Here is a 14,862-nt window from a genome sequence, read left to right as displayed (position 1 = left end):
CACGCGGGGGCCACCGGTCAGCGACCCAGCGGGTGGCCCCGAGGCGGCCACGTTGGCGCGACCGATGGTGATGCTCCGGCGACGCAAATCGCGGCGGCGGGGCTCGGGACTTCGCCGAAAACGTGCCACAGAGGGCCGTTTCGAGCGCAGCCGAGCTCGTTTGGAAGCGGGCGGAGCGGCGCATCCAGTGGTGGCCTCGTCTCGGGCTGAGGCGGGATGCAACGACGGCGGCGTCGAGCAGAGGCGGTGGCGGTGGCGGGCGATGGCGGATTCGGCGATGCAGGGCGCGGGTCGGCGCGCGGAGAGGGCCTACGAGTAGCTGCGCTCGCGCGCGTTCAAAGGAGGTAGCAGGAGGCTGCGGGGAGGCCCGTGGGGACAGCGGCGATGAGCGATGCGCCGGCCGGAGTCGGGCACAGACAGATCCGGTGCAAGGGGACTTGAGGGAACAAGCGGAGGGCACGGGCGGCTTCACCGCGAGGCCCTCAGCACGTGCTCATGCTCGGCTAGCTTGGAACGAGCGGTGGCCATGGCGGTGATGGAGCAGGGCGGCGGTGGCCATGTCGGTGATGGAGCAGGGCGGTGGTGGCCTAGGGGAGCTATGGTGATGGTGGTTACGCGCATGGAAACGGACGGGGTGGTGAGGGGTTACGCGCGGGAGCTCACCATGGAGCCGTAGGGGATGGCAGCGGGCTCGATGGAAGCTCGAGATGGCCGGATTCGACGATGATGGCGGCGGTGCCCGAGGAAGAAGAAGAAGACAGGGTGGCGATGTAGCGGCTCCCGTCCCCAATGGCTTGTTGTAGAGGACATAGTCGACGACGGCGGTGCTCGGGAACGCGTTGGCGAGGTGCGGCGTGGACGGTGGCCATGTTGACGGTGATCGATGGCGACGAGCTCACGCGACTAAGCTCGGGATCGAGCGAGAGGAGAGGGGAGAGGTGGATCTGGGGAAGGAGAGGCGAGTGGGGGAGTGGAAGTGGCGGTAGGTGAGCGGGGAACTCGAGGCGTCCGGGGCGGCCTTATCCCCTCGACATCGACGAGCTGGTGTGGCTGCGCGTGCTCGGCCGTGCCCCTGATCATTTGTACAGGAGAGGGAGAAGGCGACCGGGGGAGGCAAGTGCTGGGCCGGCTTGGGTGGGGTTAGGTGGGCCGGCTGCTGGGGTGGGCTAAAGCCCAATGGCAAAGGGGGCTTCTCTCTTCTCCTCTTTCCTTTCTTTTCTTTTTTTTACAGAAAGTGTTTTTGCAATATTTGAGCTGCCAAAAAGGATTCTGTAAAATGTGGGACTTGGCCACATAATTACATTTCAATAGGTGGCAGTGCCACAAAAAGATCGTGAGTCTTTTTGAAAAAGTTTGTCACTTTTATAAATTGAAAAGGCATTAAATCTATTGTTTTAGCCACTGCTTTAATTGGTTTAGGTCATTTAAACACCTTGCAAAAATGTTGGTTCACCACCAATATTTGTTATGGATTATATGCCACAATATGAACATTTTAGATTCCATGTCGGGCAAATATGAATGTTTGACGTTAGATTGGATTTGAATTTGACTTGTGATTTGGATCAAGTGAAGATTAGCAACGGTAACATGATGACATGGCACCATTAACAGGGGATTACTGTAGCTTGATTATCCGGGCGTTACATCTCGTTTTTGCTTTTTCCTTTTTTGTTTGCTTTCTTTCGAAAAACAAAAAACTCCAAAAATATTTCACTGTGTTTCTCTGAATTTATTTTTCTTTTATCGAGTCATACCAAGGAGAAGACCACGATGAAAATGTTGAGTGGCTCTCATTTGCATTATTGTTGATCTAACAAAGAGCCCATATTACATTGTCTTCTCCTCTTGAATAAAATGTTTGCAGATTCCATCTTAGTCCACGACACTCTTGCACTATTATTATTTTAAATCGTTCGGTTGTGCAAGTGAAAGGCAATAATGATGACATTAGATGAACTGGCCGTGGCAGAGAGAAACGTGTATGAACTCGACTTGTTCTGTTTTTGTAAATATGTTTAACCTAGTAGCCATGCTTCAGCCTATTATGATCAAACATGTTTGCAATGACAATTAGAGATTATAGTTTCTCATGCCATGCATAAGTATCTAGGAGTGGATAATGACTTATCTTGGATACCAACATTGCGTTAAAATGATTGTGATGTAGTATGATGATACGGTATCCTCCTCTGAATGTTCAATTGGCTTGACTTGGCACATGTTCATGCATGTAGTTGAATCAAAACCAACATAGCATCTATGATATTTATATTCATGGTGTTTATATCCTACTCATGCTAGTATCCAATGTTACTTATGCATAATGCATGTTAATGACCGTTGTTGCTCTCTAGCTGGCTGCTTCTCAACCTATTTGCTAGCCTTCACCTGTACTAAGTGGGAACTCTGCTTGTACATCCAAAACCCTGAAACCCAAGTTATTCTAGATGAGTCCACCATACCTACCTATATGTGGTATACCCTGCCATCCTAAGTAAATTTTCATGTGCCACTTCTAAAAACTTCAAATAAATATCCCTTTTGTGTGCCTGGATCATTCATGGAACGACAGGAGGTAGTTGGTATCTTCCATGCTAAGCGGGTTATTCTCAGGTCAAGTGTTTATTCACTCGCCATTGCACGAGAAAAGGGCGGTAATAGGGATGCCCAGTCCCAAACTGCAAAAAGAAAAGAGATTACAAATAATTAAACAAAAACTCCCAATGGAGTCATAACCTTTAGCTTTCCGCTTGGGAACCGCCACTAGCGTGCTTAGCATGGAAGATATTGATAACTGATGGTCGTGAAGCAAATGAGAAGGGTGCATGTCTCAAAATATCATTTACCTCTGTTTTAAAAACTCGAGCTCTGGCACCTCTGCAAATCACTGCTTCCCTCTGCGAAGGGACTATCTATTTACTTTTATGTCATGTCATCACCTTCTCAAATAAGCGCTAGAACCTAAGAGCATTGTTGTCATGCTGATGCATTGTGTATAGCTAATGTTTGGTGCATCATGACTGGATCTTTTCTACCATGAATTACAATGTTTAGTCACTGCTTGAACTTTGGGGGTGCTCTGCATTTATGTTTTGCGGTCTCAGAAAGGGCTAGCGAGATACCACTATTGTCATATTATATCATGGTTGTTTTGACAACGTGTTGCTATTTGAGATATCCTATTATTGCTCTCTAGTTGTTTATGTCATTGATATGAGTTAATATAATATTTAAGAGTTATTGTCGACATGGTTAGTTATAATCCTTGCTGAAAATCTGGGTGTTGTTTAAGCCTATTTATGAAACAAGAGCAAAAGAGTTCGTAAAAGTCTTTCTTTTTCACTTTCAGTTTATCAACTGAATTGCTTGAGGACAAGCAAAGGTTTAAGATTAGGGGAGCTGATACGTCCAATGTATCTACTTTTCCTAACGCTTTTACTCTTGTTTTGGACTCTAATTTGCATGATTTGAATGAAACTAACCCCGAACTGACGCTGTTTTCAGTGGAATTCCCACGGTGTTATTTTTGTGTAGAAGTAAAAGTTCTCGGAATGGAACGACACTTTGCGAGGATTTTTTATATCAAATAAGAGAATTTCTGGAGCCAGGAGGTACCTGAGGAGGGCACCTGGGTGGGCACAACCCACCAGGGCGCGCCAGCCCCCCCCCCCCCAGGCGCGCCCTGGTGGGTGCTGCCATGGGAGGGTAGGACAAAAGATGTCATGCAAGTTCTTTCCATAAGCACGTATGACTATTTACGGAATACATGCCTACATTATATTTATGAACTAGAGCTAGTGCCGTATCGCCCTAGGTTATAACTGTCTCATGATGAATATCATCCAACGAGTCACCGATCCAATGCCTACGAATTTACCATATATTGTTCTTGCTAAGTTACTACTGCTATCGTTACTGCTACAATATCACTGCTATCACTGTTACTGTTACCGTTACTATTGCTGCTATCATCAAAACTATCATACTACTGTGCTACTAATCACTTTGCTGCAGATAATTAATTTCCAGGTGTGGTTGATTTGACAACTCAGCTGCTACTACCTTCAAATATTCTTTGGCTCCCCTTGTGTTGAATCTATAAATTTCGTTGAATACTCTACCCTCGAAAACTATTGTGATCCCATATACTTGTGGGTTATCAAACATGTTATTCCCTATCTCCTTGAATTTTGCCTCTCTATGCACTCACCATGCCTTGTACATGGCCTTCTCTAAGCCCTTGAAATTCACAGCTCTAGGGGTGAAAGCCTGCCCTACTACCACCCACTTTGTCACTCTGGGGTGCTCCTGTCCAACCGTGCTGAAGATAAACCCTACAACTTCTTTCTCTGTTAAGACCAGATCACCTATCCTTGCTACCAATCGCGCTGCCTCCTCCGATCCCTTGCCCTCCACCGGTGACTTTGACGCGTCCCTGCTTTGCGAACCCCGCGCCACCCTCGCGGAGGACGCCGTCGCTTCTCGCGGTGTCGTCGCCGCCTTCGGGGTTGATGTTACCTTTGCCGCCGCTGCGGAGCTAGGAGTCGCATCACCACCACTTTTCGCTTTCTCCGCCATGGCACCACCACTGGGGAGCTAGCCAACACTGATCTGCTCGTTCAAGGGAGCACAGTCGCCCCTTCACTAGCCACCAGAGCCCTCATCACCACCGCGCAGAAACCCTAACCCTAGCGCCTGAAGCAATCGCCTCGCAATCGCCGCAGTCGCCTCTCATGTCACCGCTTCGAGGTGGACCCTTAGCCAGCGTTGCGCTGCACTGGCTGAAATGTGTTGACCAAGGGAAGCAGGGGTAGCTCAGAGGTTATGTTATGGTTACATTTGTTGTGATGAAACCAATTTATCAGGATTTAAGTTCTAATTTTGACACTCGTCGGTGCTTGTATTTTTCTGAATTCATTTTAGGTTTTTTGACAATGTTTGTTCAGTGGTAGGAACCGCTTCTCATTGACTATGACTCGTGTGATGACCTCATCAATTTTAAGATATTGTGTTGGCCACTATCTTGAAGGTGCTCATGAGGGTGAGATATGCTTATATGCTCATAGAGATGAGTGTATGCACATGTACTGCGTCTACAATTATAATATGTTCAAAAAAATATAACCAAAACTTAAAAATGGCATGCTTGGTCACACGTCGACGAACCACAGCCGATCGGACGAATACGCCGTCCCTTAAGAATTTTTATTCGTTTGGTCTTTTTCTCTTTTTAATAAGTCATTTTTTCGACCAGTAACAATCAGTAAACATGCTCGTTCGTTGCAACGGAAAAATAAATCCTCGCACGTCAGCGATTCATTTGTGTTGCCACTTCTCTTCTTCACTACAGTTGATGGTGGTCATATTGTGTTCACATATTCACAACCAACATGATTAATCCCAAGGAGACGAATTGTACATCATACTGTAGCATGCTACTTCATTAGCCCCCTACACCGACTTGTAATTTTGTGGACTTGTAATAATGATGAGTGTCACCTTATCCTATCTATACTTGAGCATGCATCATAGCTATATTGTATGTAATTGTTCTTTTCTCATGATGAAATTGTTCAGGTCTAGAGTCAGGGAATATATAATAAAAAAATTGTTCTTGGATGATTTTGAAACAAATTACTGAAGGTCGTACCCGGTGAAGCTCGCTATCAAGTTAGAAATTCATTAAAAATGGCACAAATGGTTTCCTGTGCCTCCTCCATCCTATCTGAATCATTTGAGCCTGACTCCAATATGTGGCTCACCCGACAATAGTTGTACAACATATAGTGGCAACAATGCATTATATGTAGCGACATAAATCACACATTGTTTCTCTCTCAATTTTCTCATAGTAGTAGAAGATAATCATATACTACCTCCGTCGGGTTTATTAGGCCCACTTGTATTTTGTGCCAAATTTTGACCATCTATATTACTAAAAATATATAAAATATATAATATAAAAAGTATACCATTGAATTTGTATTTGAAAGAGCTTTCCAACAATATAATTTTTGTGACATATAATTTACATTTTATTAGTTAAAGTTGCAGGTCAAACTTAGCACAAAATAAGATGGGGCCAAATTAACCCAGACGGAGGGAGTAGTGGCCATTGACTTCTTGTCCACACCCCTAAATCAACCATAAAACATGAGCCCCAAGAACCAATTCAAATTCTTTGATTAATCATGGCCCCATATTTGTGAAAAATCCCCAATACATCTGTTCTCCTTCCTCACCCATCCCTATCTCTTCCACCACCTAACCCTTCACTCCACTGAGGTGGCCTCCCGTGCGCCTCTTGCCACTTTGAAATGCGTTGGGACTACCTTGAAGAGGAAGGATGAAGTAGTACAGTAGCAGAAAGTATTTCCCTTAGTAAAGACTAAGGTTTATCGAATCAATAGGAGATTCATGCAAACGACCCTTAGCAATACCTAAACTCATAAGAGCAAATACTTGCACCCAACACAAGCAAGAAGGTTGTCGATCCCCTTGTACTTGTTAATTGCAATGGTCAAATCTGATAGTAGGAGATATATAAATTGCAAAATAAAATAAAAGTAAATAAATTGCAGCAAGGTATTTAGGGTCTTAGTAATATGATTTAAATGGACTCGGGGGCCATAGCATCACTAGAGGCATCCCTCTCAAGAACGTAGCAAACAGAGGGTGACCAAATTACCGTTGGACAATTGATAGAATATCGCATAGTTATAATCTTATTCATGGCATGATCAGTACAAAGGCATTACATTCGTGACAAGTAGACCGAAACAATTCTGCATCTAGTACTATTACGCCACTTCGAGAGGGCTTCTACACCTGCCTCTCTATGTATTAAGTTCATGACAAATAAAGTAATGCTTTAAGCATGATAACATAATATAGACAAAATAAGATCAACTAATATGATCAAACCCCATTGTTTTATCTTTGGTAGGAACAATATAAATACATGCCTCGCTACCCCTTCTGTCACGAGGTGACACCGCAAGATTGAACCTACTACTATGCACCACTTTCACTAAAGATTTAATCATCAACTTGACCAAAGATAACTCATAGACCAGAAAGCATTACATAGCTATAACAATCACACATAATAAAGTTCAGAGATAACTAAATTACTTTCAACGAATAATCTGATCATAAACCCGCAATTCTATCCCAACAAACACACCGTATAAAAGGATTACATCATATCGATCTCCGAAGAGAACATTGTATTGAAGATCTGAGAGAGAGAGAGAGATGATACATCTAGCTACTGCTATGGACCCGTAGGTCCTGTGAGGAACTACTCACACATCATCGGAGAGGTAGCAAGGTTGGTGTAGAGCCCATCCCTACGGCAGAGTACCCGCGGAGGCCTCCAGATGGGATCGCGGTAGAACATAGTCTTGCGGTAACGGAATAATTGTTTCAGGCCTCGCTCTAGAGGTTTCTGGATTTTAGGAAATTTATGGGTTTGGAATTAGGTCAAATGAAGTTGCAATGGGCCACAAGCTCGTGTGGAATTGATCAGTTGAAGGCAAGTGTTTTCCAAACAAATATAAAAAAGTTTTTTTATTATATAGTTATATTTAGTCTTGATGTCTAGAACAATTGAAAAAGTAGCAAGAATCTTTCCTACACATTTTGTCACTATAATCCTTCCTACATGTTTGTGCAACACTTACAACACCATGTAAACAAATAACATATGATGCAACAGATGAGATTACATATGAGGAAAGATCTATCTAAGGAAAAGTCAAAACTTCATAGATCCCTCATGTAATTAACAAATCTTCTAATTTTAAGTAGTTGCAACCCACATACTATTTTTCCTAAGCATGAAACCCTTCCACATGAACAAATAATGCATGTCTGCCACGTCACTAATCTATCATCCCACTAACTATTTTCCATTCATACAACCTTTCACATCAACAAATCATACATGGCTGCCAAACCATTAGTCATCACATCCTAATTAGGTCTTACAATTATTCAGTTGACCTAATTATCCATCTTTTCAGCCTACCATCCGCCGACAACGCATGGGTTATCTTATAGTATTACCAAAACATGAGCCACCATAAGCATAAGGTGATTTAAATACATTTGAACGCCTCAACACAGCCGCCTCCTAACCCTAGCCGCCACCATAACTTCCACCACCGTCTCGGTCCCCCTTCTCTTCCCCGTTTGATGGCCTTGTCGGCGGCAAGAGGAGTGGGACTCGTCCGTCTCATTTTTTCTTAGTTTTTTTTTATTCTCTGGTGACATCGACGAGTTAGTGGCGACGATGGTGTGGTCCAATAAGATCTCTCCCTACCTCGACGACATCCTATCCAGTACCGACGAAGAGAGCATGAGATTTTGTGTCCCCAGATCTGTCGGTTCCCTTCAGATCTTGGCAGTTCGTGTGTATTTCAAGGAGAGCTTTTAGCCGTCTATTGTCATGGCGACTACGACATCTTTTGTTTTTTTCTATGGCTTGACCCGCTTTCTCCAACCCTATGTGCTTGTGGTGATGGATTGCAAGTCTGTTTTTGCATGGGGTGATGCTCCAGCTGATGCTGCTTCAAGGATTTTTAAATCTCGTCTCAAGGGGTGAGTAACCATTGCAGTCTTCAAAGCCTGGTGTGGCAAGGGCGCTCACATGCATCACTTTTCTTTGCTGTTGGTTTAGGTCAATTTTCAATAGCCAACATACAATCAAAGGAGGAAGAAGACTAGTACGATTTTTAATATAATTTTATTATTTACTGTCTATTCTATATCCAATTGTCTATCCATTGTACTGATCTTTGTTTTCTCGATATTCAAATCTAAGGATACACTTTAGGTGTCTTTATTTTGAAAAGACACATGAGCCACCGTGAGTATCGAGGACACATCAAGCATTAGTAACAGTAGTCCGAACTACAAAAGCACACTCTATGAGAGGGAATTGGGGGGAGGAATTGGGTGCTATCATAGGATGTTCAGATTGGTGACAGAGCCGAGGCTGCCCAAGCCGTCGTCGGCATACCAGTCCGACAAAGGAGATCTCTCCTCCTCTGTGAGGGCGTGCGATGATGGGGACCGAGAAAAATTCACATTGAACATATAAACCCTGAAGAAGTCTTAGGCAGGAGAAAGCCATCCACGTCGCCCCTAAACCGCTATTGAACATATAAACCCTGAAGAAGTGCTAGGCAGGAGAAAGTCATCCATGTCGCCCCTAAACCGCTATTGAACATTGAATATATAAACCCTGAAGAAGTGCTAGGCAGGAGAAAGCCATCCATGTCGCCCCTAAATTGCTATGAACAGTACTGCTGCCAGCGCTTGTAAATTTCATGCCCCGCCTAGGGCATTTTAGTCTTTTCACGTGTAGGGTATAAATCACAGCCGCTCCCGTGGAGAAACCCCAGCCGTCGTCCGCTCCCGCACTCTCCTCCCCCTCCTGCCTCTTCTCTTTCGCACCTCCTCCTCCTGTCGCCGCCGCCGCCTCCGCTCCTGCTATCGCCGCCGCCTCCCGTCCCACTCGCCTCCGCCTCCTCCTCTTCCCCGCCTCCTCCTCCTCTCACCTCCTCCATCCATGGCCGGCCGTGAGAGAGCCGGCGGAAGCAGGATCCGCTCCGCCCGGAGCCCTCCCCTCCCTCTCGGTCGCCTCAGTCTCCTCCACCTCCGCCTCCACCAACCCCTCCTCCCCTGCGTCCACACCCGGCTAGCACGACCCGACCACGCGCTGTGGACGAGGAGGCCCTTAGTTGCCCAGCCAACCGTGGCTTGCCTCTTCCTCTCATCTTCCTTCTTCTCAGATCAGGCACAGGTGGTCGCCATGGAAGAGAAGGGCGTCAGGGTGGGTGGAGGAGTAAGGGTGGGGGAGGAGCAACGAGGCTAGAGGTCGTCGCGGATGGCCTCAACCAACAGGCAGGTCCGTTCACCCCTCTGCGCCATCTCCTTCTCTACCTCCACCAACGGTGGTTCTCCTTCTTCCTTTTCATATTTGAATACGTGTTGTTTCTTGCTATGTGATTTTTTTAGCTTTGGAGGTCCGCATGTGTCTATCTTCTTGTTTTGCTCCTCTCCCTTTCCTGCCCCTTTCCCCCTCTCCTGTCCAATACATGTCCCCCTCTCTATTTACTTAATCTTTTCAGTTCTAAAAACACTAGCATCAGGTGGACTAGCATCAATTAGTACAACGACTAGCATCAATTAGTACAACGACTAGCATCAATTAGTACAGACTTTCCATTTTACGCAAATATTGTTAAGGTAAATATTTTATATCTTATGACATATGCATGTGGCACTTTGATTTTGCACAGTTCAGAGTATTAGAATCAAATGGTGCTAAAAGGAATCTTCCTTTGTGGTCGTTCTGTGTCTAAGAAAGTCACAGGGAATAGGCTCAGGGTTTGATTTTTCTTTTCGGGTTTTGCGGAACAAATGCATGAATTCCTACTGCTCGTATGGCTTCATTCCTCATCTTTCTCAGTCACTAATGACTTAAGAAGCTACCAGTTTTGTGAAAAGAGCAGAGATGGAGAGAGCTGTGAATCAATAGGCATGGACAAAAAAAGAGCGAAGCTCTATGTTCTGAAATAGAGGCAGAGCAGTAGCTATAGCACCCCTCGAGATATTGCATTGATTGATTCCCACCGTACATACAACTGAACAACTAATTTTTTCTCTATACACTGAAATTGAGCTCATAAAATTTCCTTTATCATGTGCTTTTCCTGCTGCATATCATCGCACTTCTCTTCAATACATCAATGCCACTTCCATAGTAGAGTCCTTCCTAGAGGACAGTCTCTTTTATGTTTTATCAGAAGGGTAAAGTGTGTTGTATATTTTACTATCCATTAAATCAACTACCTCTGGTTACATATTGTGACCAAATTAAGTAGGCATAGGCTTCTTCATTGATTCGCTTACCAAAATTGAACTGGTATTGTGTTGATACATTATAGTCATCCTTGAAGGCCTTGTGTTCCATTGCCATGTCTGCTTAATAATTGCTTGCTGGAGCATCGATCCTAATTTAGCATGGGTTTCACCGGCATTGTGTTTTGTTTTTGTGTATGATTTCTGCAGTAGCCATTGAATAGTGATTCTGTCCACGATTAGTCTCACACTTTTTAACAGTTTATCTTGTCATTACGATGGTCTGTGTATTTTGTTTGTACTTATGAAGGATTGTGGTAGGACTAGAGTTCCTACCGGCTCTACTCCTTAGGTTATAAGGGCAGAACAGCGGAGGTCGGGGGCGAGGATGCGAGCTCCGGCGCGTCGCGCCGTCGTGAGAGAGGAGGAGGGCGGCGGTGATTAGGGCAGGAGGCGGCTAGGGTTTCCGGCTCCTCTGGAGCCGGGCAATAGGATAGAAATATCTTTATTGCTTAATCTCGAAAAGGTATCTTACAACTAATATTTATAACCTCAAAACGAATAGCCTAAGATAACTTGTGGGCCAAGCCCCTAACTACTGCCCAGTGGGCCTCCTCCGGTTATATGTTAACCCGGTCATAACATCTCTCCCCGCCTGCACAAACAACTCGTCCTCGAGCTGAAAGTCTGGATAGTGGTGGCGGAAGTCATCACGAGGCTCCCAAGTAGCCTCCTCCACCGGAAGGCCCGCCCACTGGATCAAGACGAACCATACCCCGCGACGGAGTTGCGCCTTCAACACCTTCTCTGGCTCCGGAAGAAGACGTCCATTGGCAGTCGGAGGAAGCACGGGTGGAGCCGCCGGTGGCTCTCCACGAAAAGGCTTGAGTAGCCCCACATGAAACACGTCGTGGATGCGAGCGCCGGCCGGTAGCTTAAGGCGATAGACCACCTGCCCGATGCGCTCCAAGACGGCGAAGGGCCCAGCATGGCAAGGACCGAGCTTGCGCTTCGCGCGCGGGTCGAGTGACTGCGTAGAGCGGTGGAGAAGACGCAGCCACACCCAATCACCCACCGCGAACTCCGCCTCGCGATGGTGGTCGTCGTAGCAATGCTTCGCCAGCTGCTGGGCCTAAAGAAGACGCTGACGGACCTCAACAAGCATCTCGTCACATGTGCGAATAAGGTCGCCCGCGGCCTCCGTCCACGCCGTAGCCGGGTCCACCAGCAAGATAGGCGGAGGCAGCCGACTGTAGACCACCTCAAATGGCATCGCACGCAGGGCGGAGTGATAGGAGGTGTTGTAGTAGTACTCCGCCCATGCAAGCCAATCCACCCAAGCGCGAGGCCGATCACCTGTAACACAGCGTAAATACATGGCAATCACCTTGTTAACCACCTCAGATTGGTCGTCCGTCTGTGGGTGGAAGGCCGTGCTGAATCGGAGCTTGACTCCCGCCATCCTGAAGAGGTCGTGCCAGACATGGCCCGTGAACACCGTGTCGCGATCACTGACGATCGAAGAAGGGAAACCGTGCAGACGGACGATACCGTCGAAGAAGGCACGGGCCACGAACGCGGCGGTGTAGGGATGCCCCAGCGCGATGAAGTGAGCATACTTAGAAAAGCGGTCGACCACCGTGAGAATGACCGATTTGCCGCCCACCTTGGGAAGGCCCTCGATGAAGTCCATGGAGATATCCGCCCAGACCTGAGATGGCACGTCCAAGGGTTGAAGAAGACCAGCCGGCCGTAACGTCTCCGTCTTGTTGCGCTGGCACGTCGTGCAAGATCACACCCAATCACGCACTAGGGCGCGATCACTAGGAATGTAGAAGTTGGCATGGAGACGATGGAGGGTTTTCTGCACACCCTCATGGCCAGCCGAGTGGGCTAGCAGCAAGACTTGATGACGGAGATCATCATGCGCCGGAACAAAGACTCGGCGCCCATGGACGAGCATGCCATCGGCGAAGTGCCAAGGCTCCTCCAGGTTGCCGGCATCCAACTGCTGCTGCAGGAGGACCGCGTCGGCAGCAGTCGCCGTGGCCCGACGAATGTCGTCGAAGAGGCGGAAAGTCGGCCCTGAGCGGATGCACAGCGCCGTCCCCTCGGAGTCGCCGGCGACGGAGTCAAGGTCGGCGTCGCGGCGGGACAAGGCATCAGCCACGGTGTTAAGACGACCCGGGCGGTACTCGACCGAGAAATCAAAGCCGAAGAGCTTGCTAATCCACTGGTGCTGCGGCACGGTCGAGAGCCTCTGATCCAGCAAGAACTCAAGGATGTAGTGGTCCGTGCGAATCTGGAAAGACCGGCCCCATAGATAGGGCCGCCAATGGCGCACCGCCTGCACCAAGCCAATGAGCTCCCGCTCGTACGCCACGAGCTTGAGATGGCGGGGCGAAGGGCCGGCTGAAGAAGGCGAGAGGACCCTCGCCCTGATGAAGCACGGCGCCGAACCCTGCACCCGAGGCGTCACAGTCCACCACGAACGGGCGGTCGAAGTCCGGCATCTGAAGAACGGGCCCCGTCGTGAGGGCCCCCTTGAGGGCCTCAAATGTTGTCGTCGCCTCCTCGTCCCAGGCGAAGGCGTCGCGGTGCAACAATCGCGTGAGTGGCGAAGTGATGAGGCCGAATTCCCGGATGAACTTCCGGTAGTATCAGGTGAGGCCGAGAAACCCGTGGAGACCGTGGTGTCGGCCAGGCGGCGACGGCGACCACCTTGTCGGCGTCCATAGCAACCCCGTCGGCCGAGATGACGTGGCCTAGGTAGGCAATTGAAGGCATCCCGAACGAGCACTTCAAGCGCTTAAGATGAAGATGGTACGCCCGAAGCTCGTTGAAGACGATGGCGATGTGCTGGAGGTGCTCTGCCCAAGATGCACTATAGATCAGAATATCATCAAAGAAAACGAGCACAAACCGACGCAAGTAGGGCCGGAGGACGTCGTTCATCAAAGCCTGGAAGGTCGCCGGGGCGTTGGTGAGGCCAAAGGGCATCACCAAGAACTCGAAGTGGCCATGGTGAGTCCGAAACGCCGTCTTGGCGATGTCATCTGGGTGCATGCGCACCTGGTGGTACCCCAACCAGAGGTCGAGCTTGGTGAAGAAGCGCGCCCGGTGTAGCTCAACGAGGAGCTCGTCGACCACCGGGATAGGGAATTTGTCCTTAAGTGTGACAGCATTAAGGGCACGGTAGTCGATGCAGAAACACCATGTGCCGTCTGACTTGCGGACGAGAAGCACTGGCGCGGTAAACAGCAAGGTGGAGAGCCTGATGATGCCTGCCGCGAGCATGAGCGCACATTGTCGCTCCAACTCATCCTTCTGCAACTGCGGATAGCGGTAAGGATGCATCGCCACCAGCGCGGAGCCTGGCAGAAGGTGTATACGGTGATCATACACCCGGGCGGGCGGGAGCCCCTGTGGCTCGGTGAAGAGGTCGTCGTGCTGCTGCAGAAGGCTCTCCAAGAGCGGGTGCTCGGCCTTGGCGGTGGTCGCGGCCAGCTGTAGTGGTGGTGCGGGTGTGGCACCCCCAATGCCGTCCCACCGAATGTGGCGGCCCGACCGCCAGAAGGTCATTGTCAGCGCATCGAAGTCCTAGAAAATAGGACCAAGAGTACGCAAGAAGTCGACGCCGAGGATGAAGTCGAAGCAGCCCAAGTCGATGCCGGTGCAGGTGATGGTGAAGTGCTCGTCGCCGATAGTGATGGGCACGTCGTGGGCAAGCCCGTGGCAGCGTAGACGGTCACCATTAGCGACAGTGACCCGCAACTGCTCCCCGCCGGTCGGCTGTAATGCAAGGCGCTGCATGGTGGTCTCAGGCAGGAAATTATGCGTGGAACCTGTGTCCACGAGGGCCACCAGCCGCTCGCCATGGATCATGACCGGTAAGAGCATCATCCGTTCATCACGGATGCCGGCCAGCGCGTGAAGTGAAACCACGAGGGCGGTGGCCGGGGCGGGCGCGGGTGCCGGTGCGGGCTC

Source organism: Triticum aestivum, chromosome 3B, assembly GCF_018294505.1.
Source record: "Triticum aestivum cultivar Chinese Spring chromosome 3B, IWGSC CS RefSeq v2.1, whole genome shotgun sequence".
NCBI classification, from domain to species: domain Eukaryota; kingdom Viridiplantae; phylum Streptophyta; class Magnoliopsida; order Poales; family Poaceae; genus Triticum; species Triticum aestivum.
This window is presented reverse-complemented; position numbering follows the sequence as displayed.